The sequence below is a fragment of the Sus scrofa genome, chromosome 5, assembly GCF_000003025.6.
Source record: "Sus scrofa isolate TJ Tabasco breed Duroc chromosome 5, Sscrofa11.1, whole genome shotgun sequence".
NCBI lineage: Eukaryota > Metazoa > Chordata > Mammalia > Artiodactyla > Suidae > Sus > Sus scrofa.
The window spans coordinates 353,664-361,309 of NC_010447.5; the positions used below are offsets into that span (position 1 = coordinate 353,664).

General features: G+C 52.8%; 1 protein-coding gene across 7 annotated transcripts in view; it reads right to left on the reverse strand.

Annotated features, from left to right (window-relative positions):
- Positions 1–7,646, reverse strand: part of PPP6R2 (protein phosphatase 6 regulatory subunit 2) — a 75,929-nt gene extending 68,283 nt beyond the window's left edge. For 2 of the 7 annotated variants that reach the window (XM_021091048.1, XM_021091045.1), the window contains exon 1: positions 7,398–7,638. The gene's annotated coding sequence lies outside the window, so the exon portion shown is untranslated. Of the gene's footprint in view, positions 1–7,397 lie in introns of all 7 variants that reach the window. The other 5 variants (XM_021091044.1, XM_021091046.1, XM_021091049.1 and 2 more) reach the window with 5 other exon arrangements.

Below are 7,646 nucleotides of genomic sequence, written 5' to 3' on the forward strand. Positions count from 1 at the left end.
ACAGGTCTGAGAGTTCTGGTTCCAGAAAGGATGGAGTAGCTGCATCTGACTAATCCCCCTGCTGATGCTAATTATAAATTCTGGACAAAATACAAAACCAGCTATTTGATGGTACCGGAGGCCAACTGAAAGCATGCAGAAACTGGAGGGACACAATCGCTGAGAGACACTCCACGAGCTCTACACGTTGAGTGGCTGACCAGAGGCCACTTCCCAGTTCTCAGAGCACAATCTTGCTTAAGCAATCCTACCACAGAAGGAAGGCGAGGTCGGAGTTCAGGGCTACCAGAATGGCTGAAATTGAACGGGAAAATCAAAAAAAGAGCCCCCAAATCCTTGACTAGCTCCTAAACAACACCTGGTGGGACGAGATGCCAAGAAACCAAGCAGAAAAATAAGTCAAACTCAAAGAAACAGCAGAAAAGGCGGGGTAGGGAGTTCCCGTCGTGGCGCAGTGGTTAACGAATCCGACTAGGAACCATGAGGTTGCGGGTTCAGTCCCTGCCCTTGCTCAGTGGGTTAATGATCCAGTGTTGCCGTGAGCTGTGGTGTAGGTTGCAGACGCGGCTCGGATCCCGCGTTGCTGTGGCTCTGGCGTAGGCTGGTGGCTACAGCTCCGATTCAACCCCTAGCCTGGGAACCTCCATATGCCGCAGGAGCGGCCCAAGAAATAGCAACAATAACAACAACAACAACAACAAAAAAGACAAAAGACCAAAAAGAAAAGGCGGGGTATGTGTGTGAACAGGGAGATGTTGGAAAAAGGGAACAAACACTCAGCTATACGATAAACAAGGTGTCAAGCGTGTACGTAAGACACAATATTGATGACAATGTATTGTATCAATTAAGTCAATCTCATCAAATGCACACACGCACGTGTATACAGTGACAGACATGACAGTTGTCTAGATGGGAAGAATCTCTATCAAATCATCACGCTATACTTCAAACATCTTAAAGTTTGGAGTTCTCACTGTAGCACAGAGAGTTAAGGATCTGGCATTATTGTTGCAGAGGCTCAGGTTGCTGCTGTGGTGCAGGTTCAATCCCTGGCCTGGGAACTTCCACATGCTGCAGGTATGGTCAAAAAAAAAAAAAAAACACAGAAGAAAAGATGCTGTAAATGATACAATGAAAAGAAAGCAAGACTTTCAAACTACTCAAAGTATCTTAAAATTTAATTTGCCAATTACACCTCAATAAAGCTGGAAAAAAAAGAGTAGAAAACAGCTGTTGTAAGGTGAAAGCTAAGCAAAGATTTCAGCAACTGTCCAGCACGGTGAAGACCAAATCTGAGCTTAAGTTCTGATAAGTTAAAAAGGTTTTCTTTTTTTCTTTTTTGCCTTTTTAGGGCCACACCTGCAGCATATGGAGCTTCCCAGGCTAGGGGTCGAATCAGAGCTACAGCCGCCAGCCTACGCCACAGCCACAGCCACAGCAACGCCAGATCTGAGCCGCGTCTTCAACCTACACCACAGCTCATGGCAACGCCAGATCCTTAACCCACTGAGTGAGGCCAGGAATTGAACCTGCAACCTCATGGTTCCTAGTTGGATTTTTTTCCGCTGCACCACGACAGAAACTCCCTAGAAAGGTTTTCTTTTAAAACTCCAGAAGGGCCATGCCTTACAAGTAAAATCTGTGTTCCAGAATTAAAAGCTATGCCCTAAAAGTTAGTGCAAAACCATAACAGACCCACCCTAGAAAAGCTTTCACAGAATCAAGATGATCTTCCAGTAATTTAACAGCCTCCCCTAGTAAAACAACACTCTTTACAGGAAGATAACTTAAAACAGTCTCTGTAATATACTACCCACAATATTCATTATGCAATAAAAAATTACTACACATGTAAAGCAGAACAATCTTCCCCAAAATCAAGAGAAAAAACAATCTACTGGAAACACAAATGACCATATGTTGGAACTGGAAGATGAGAACTTCAAAAGAGCGATTATAAATATGTTAAAGGATTTTAGGAAAAGAGAACAAGAAATGAACAGGTAGAGAAGATTAGCTGAGAAATGCAAACTTGAAGGCGTTCCTGTCGTGGTGCAGTGGTTAACGAATCCGACTAGGAACCATGAGGTTGCGGGTTCGGTCCCTGCCCTTGCTCAGTGGGTTAACAATCCGGCGTTGCCATGAGCTGTGGTGTAGGTTGCAGACGCGGCTCGGATCCTGCGTTGCTGTGGCTCTGGCGTAGGCCAGTGGCTACAGCTCCGATTTGACCCCTAGCCTGGGAACCTCCATATGCCGCGAGAGCGGCCCGAGAAATGGCAAAAAGACAAAAGAAAAAAAAAAAAAAGAAATGCAAACTTGAAAGAACCAAAAGGAAGTTCTAGAACTGACAAGTACAGTATCTGAAATTAAAATGTTCCTGGATGGAACAAGAAAATGAACACAAAAAGAAAAGCAGTGAACCTAAAAAAAGATGAAAAAAAAAAAAATACACAAATATAAACAAAGATAGAGGAGTTCCCGTGGTGGCTCAGTGGTTAACGAATCCGACTAGGAACCATGAGGTTGCGGGTTCGACCCCTGGCCTTGCTCAGTGGGTTGAGGATCCGGCGTTGCCGTGAGCTGTGGTGTAGGTTGCAGACGCGGCTTGGATCCCGTGTTGCTGTGACTCTGGCGTAGGCTAGTGCCTACAGCTCCGATTCGACCCCTAGCCTGGGAACCTCCATATGCCGCCAGAGCGGCCCAAGAAATGGCAAAAAGACAAAAAAAAAAAAAAAAACAAAGATAGAAAACAGAATTTCAAAATTCCAGCACATTCATAATCTATGAGACAATATCAAACAATCTAAAATAGATATATATTTTTGTTTGTTTTGCTGTTTAAAGCCATACCCTCAGCATATGCAAGTTCCCAGGTGAGGGGTCAAAACGCCAAATCCAAGCTTCATGCCAGCCTACACCACAGCTCACAGCAACACCGGATCCTTAACCCACTGAGAGAGGCCAGGGATGGAACCTGCATCCTCGTGGATACTAGCTGCGTTTGTAACCCAATGAGCCACAAAGGGAACGCTGTAAAAAAGATACACAATTGGAGTTCCAAGAAGAGAGGAAAAAGATTATGAGGCAAAAGAAATATTTAAAAGGCAATGGCCAGGAGTTCCCGTCGTGGTGCAGCGGAAACAAATCTGACTAGGAACCATGAGGTTGCGGGTTTGATCCCTAGTCTTGCTCAGTGGGTTAAGGATCTGGCACTGCCGTGAGCTGTGGTGTAGGTCACACATGCGGCTTGGATCCTGCATGGCTATGGTGTAGGCCGGCAGGCAGCTGTAGCTCTGTTTGGACCCCTAGCCTGGGAACCTTCCATATGCCACAGGTGCAGCCCTAAAAAGCAAAAGTAAAGCAAAACGAAAGGCAATGCCATACTGTATACCACAGGGAACTATATTCAGTCTTTTAGGAAAGACCATGTCGGAAGGTAACATAGGAAAAGGAATGTATATATATGTGCAGGACTCACTGTGCTGCACAGCAGAAACTGGGAAAACATCGTAAATCAACCATACTTCAATTTTTTTTTAAATCTACTTGAAAAAAAAATAGGAAAAAAAAAGAGGTAATGGCCAGGAGGTTTCCAAAGTTGATTACATACCTTATAACCCACAGATGCAAACAACTAAGTAAACACAAGAAGGATAAATACGAAAAAATTTAAAAAAAAAACTAGAAAATTATAACCAAATTAGAAAAAATATTTTAGGAGTTCCCGTTGTGGCGCAGTGGTTAACGAATCCGACGAGGAACCATGAGGTTGCGGGTTCGGTCCCTGCCCTTGCTCAGTGGGTTAAGGATCTGGCATTGCCCTGAGCTGTGGTGTAGGTTGCAGACGCGGCTCGGATCCCATGTTGCTGTGGCTCTGGCGTAGGCCGGTGGCTACAGCTCCAATTCGACCCCTAGCTTGGGAACCTCCATATGCCGCGGGAGCGGCCCAAGAAATAGCAAAAAGACAAAAAAAAAAAAAGAAAAAATATTTTAATAAAGAACTTATTTAGGGAGTTCCCATTGTGGCTTAGCAGTAACGAACCCCAGTAGTACCCACGAGGAGGCGGGTTCGATCCCTGGCCCCGATCAGTGGGTTAAGGATCCAGCATCGCCTTGAGCTGTGGTGTAGGTTGCAGACTTGGCTCAGATCCCGCATTGCTGTGGCTCTGGCTGGCAGCTACAGCTCCAGTTCAGTCCCTAGCTTGGGAACGTCCACATGCCATGGGTGGAAGGAGAGAAAGAAAGGAAGAAAGAAAGAAGGAGAGCGAGAGAAAGAGAGAGGAAAGAAGGGAGGAGGAAGGAAGGAAGGAAATTAGGAGCTCCCATTGTGGCTCCGAGAGTTAAGAACACGACATGGTGTATGTAGGTTCAATCTCTGGCCTCACTCAGCAGGTTAAGGATCTGTGGTTGCCAGCTGTGGTGTAGGTCGCAGATGCGGCTCAGATCCGCTGTGGCTGTGGCTGTAGTATAGGCTGGCAGCTACGGCTCCGATTCAGCCCCTAGCCTGGGAACCTCCATATGCCCCAGGTGCAGCCCTGAAAACAAAAAAATTAAATGAAGCACTTTTAAAAGCGGCTGGCCTTGGAGTTCCCACTGTGGTCCGGCCGGCTGAAAATCTGACTGCATGAGTTCCTACTGTGGTGCAACAGGACGCAAAGCATTTCTGGAGCTCGAGGAAGCACAGGTTCAAACCCAGCCCGGCACAGTGAGTTAAAGGATCAGCACTGCCGCAGCCACGGCTCAGATTCAACCCCTGGCCCAGGAACTTCCATATGCGGCAGGCGTGGACATTAAAAAACAAAAAACAAACAAAAATGGAGTTTCCATCCTGGCGCAGCAGAAACAAATCCAGCTAGGAACCATGAGGTTGCAGGTTTGATCCCTGGCCTTGCTCAGTGGGTTAAGGATCCGGCGTTGCTGTGAGCTGTGGTGTAGGTCGAAGATGCGGCTCGGATCCTGCGTGGCTGTGGCTGTGGTGTAGGCCGGCACCTGTAGCTCCAATTTGACCCCTAGCCTGTGAACCTCCATATGCCATTGGTGCGGCCCTAAAAAAAACAAAAAAATAAAATAAAATAAAAAAGTGTTTGATATATAACTAGTTACTGTTATTATTCCAAAAATGTAAGTTAGACAGTATTTTATTTTTTGCTTGTTTACTGTTATTGTTTTTCTTTTCACCACCGCACCTGTGGCACATGGAAATTCCCAGGCTCAGGGTCGAATCTGAGCGGCAGCCACCTATGCCACTGCCACAGCAGCACTGGATCCGAGCCACATGTGCAACCTACACCAAAGCTTACAGCAACTGGATCCTGAACCAACTGAGCAAGGCCAGAGACCAAATCCTGCATCCTCACAAAGACGTCAGGTCCTAAAACCACTAAGCCACAATGGGAACTCCAGCGGAAAAAAAGTAAAACAGTATTTTACAAGCTAGTCTTTTCCTTATCCAACAAAAAGTGGGAGAAGTTTTAGTCAGCCTGGGGTGCCAATCCCAGCTCTACCACCCCCGTTGTATATCCTGGTTTCCTCATCGATAAAACAGGGAAATTATAGTTCCTGTACCCCCAGGTTCCTGCCAGGACTGTGTGCAGTATTCAGTTTAAGCTTTTAACACAGTAGCACCAGAAATGATCCAGGCCTTCTGCCTGTGAGCGTGGAGGAGCCATTCCCAAGGCTCTAAACAGGACCCCTGCTGAGGTCGTGCACCTGCAGCCTGACCGCTCCTCTGGGCTCCAGATTCTTCCGCAAGATTCCTTCCCGCTAACGACCCTCTGACTGTCAGACGTCTCCCGCGCGTTCAGCCAAGAGAAAGCCCGGCTTTCCACCTCCACACTCCAGCTCCCCGGCACCCCGCCCAGCTTCCCCAGCTCAGATCAGTGCCTCACCTGCTCACGCCTCCCACAGCCTGGAAATCAGCCCGAGGCCCCGGGCCATCGCCGCCCTCTCCCCATCCTCCCGCAGGTCCCACAGCTCCAGCCCAAAGCCTCTCCCTCAGCGGCCTCAAGGTCCAAGGCACACCGCAGCCACTCCCAGCACCTCGGCCCTCACACACGCATCCGTGTCCAGTGCTGACGGCATCCCCAGCTCCGCCTCCAGCCTGGGTCCCTCACAGCGCAAGCCCCTCGGCCTGCAGAGAACAGCGTGACCGGCCGGCCAGCGCGCGACCGGGGCTCCTGTGTGTCTCCTCGGTACCCTGGCCACGTTTCAGCCTCATCCAGGCTCCCGGAGGAGGTCCCCGCGGTCGGGAAGGCTCTGGCCCCCACTCCCCTCGCAGCCAGCTGCTCCCTGCCTTCCAGAGCTCGGCGGACACGCGCTGAGGCCCAAGCGAAGGCCGGGAGGGAGGGAGGGACGTGGAGCAGACACAACTGCGCCTGCGGCGCCGGCACAGGCCCCGAGGGGCCGAGGGCGGGGGGCAGAGGCCGGGGGCAGGGCCGGAGGGGGCAAGAGGAACAGGCGGGCAAAGGCCACAAGGACAAGACGGGGGTCCAGGAGCCAAGCAGTGACCTGCAGGAATTAAGAGAAGGGACAGACTGGCGGTGACAGGGCAGTGGCCCTGGCAGCAGAGTGGGAGAGGTCAGTAACAAGTCCGGGGACCCTGCGGGGCGGCGGCTGCAGGAACCCAAGGCGGGGTGGCGGGGAGACCTCGGTGACAGGGGGGAGGCCCCTCGAGAGGAAGGTGACAGGTGGGAGGGAAGCCATGAGGGGATGGCGGGGGGAAGGGGCAGTGACAGAAGGAGCGAGGAGGTGCCTGGAGACACATGGAGCCCTCGTGGTGACGGAAAGAGGGACAACACCGCGAAAGAGCCAGCGAGTGGATAAGGGGACGGGCGACAGTGGGCGCGGGGGGAGGGTCCCCATCGGCAGGCAGGAGACCGGCCGTGGAGGGCACTGCGGGGTGGCACTGACAGGCGGGCAGGGTCCCCACCCGATCGCGAGGAAGGGGTGGGGCACTGACCATCTCCGGACTGACCTGGCCTGGCAAGGGGGCGTCGCTCACGGGTGGACCGACGGGGGCACTGACAGCTCAAGGGGGAGGAAGGACACGAATGGAGACGGAGGCGGGCCCGTGGGGGCCCCGACTGGGAGGGCACCACAGGTGGGGAGTGGGGACCGCCTTGGGGACCCTGGGAGGGGCGAGAAGGGGCAGGAGAGCACTGACGGGGGACGCGGATGCGACACTGCCCTGCGGACACTGCACTGACGGGACGGGTCCTGCCACGGGGCGCACCGACGAGCGGGTGGGCACCGCGGGGACAGCCACCGCACGGCGCGGACACCGACGGGCGGGCGCCGCCCGAGGGCCAGCGGCCAGCGGGGTGGACGCTGACAGCGTGGCAGGGGCCGCGGGCCCGGCGGAAGCGGCGCCGGCTCTGAGGGGCGGCCGCACTCACCTGCCCCGCGGGCCGGGCGTCGCGGCGGCTCCTCGGAGGCCCGGGTGGAGGCCAGGGCGCGGGCGGAGGCGAAGCCCGGGCGGCCTGGGGCGGGCCGCACGCACATGGGCCCGGCCGAGCGAGGCGCCCACGGACACGGCGCCCACAGACACTGCGCGGCCGGCCGGCGCCTCGGGACCGGCTCGGGCCGCGAGCAGCACTCGGGTCGCTCCAAAATGGCGGCAGCGAGGCCCGGGCGCGCGCGGGCGC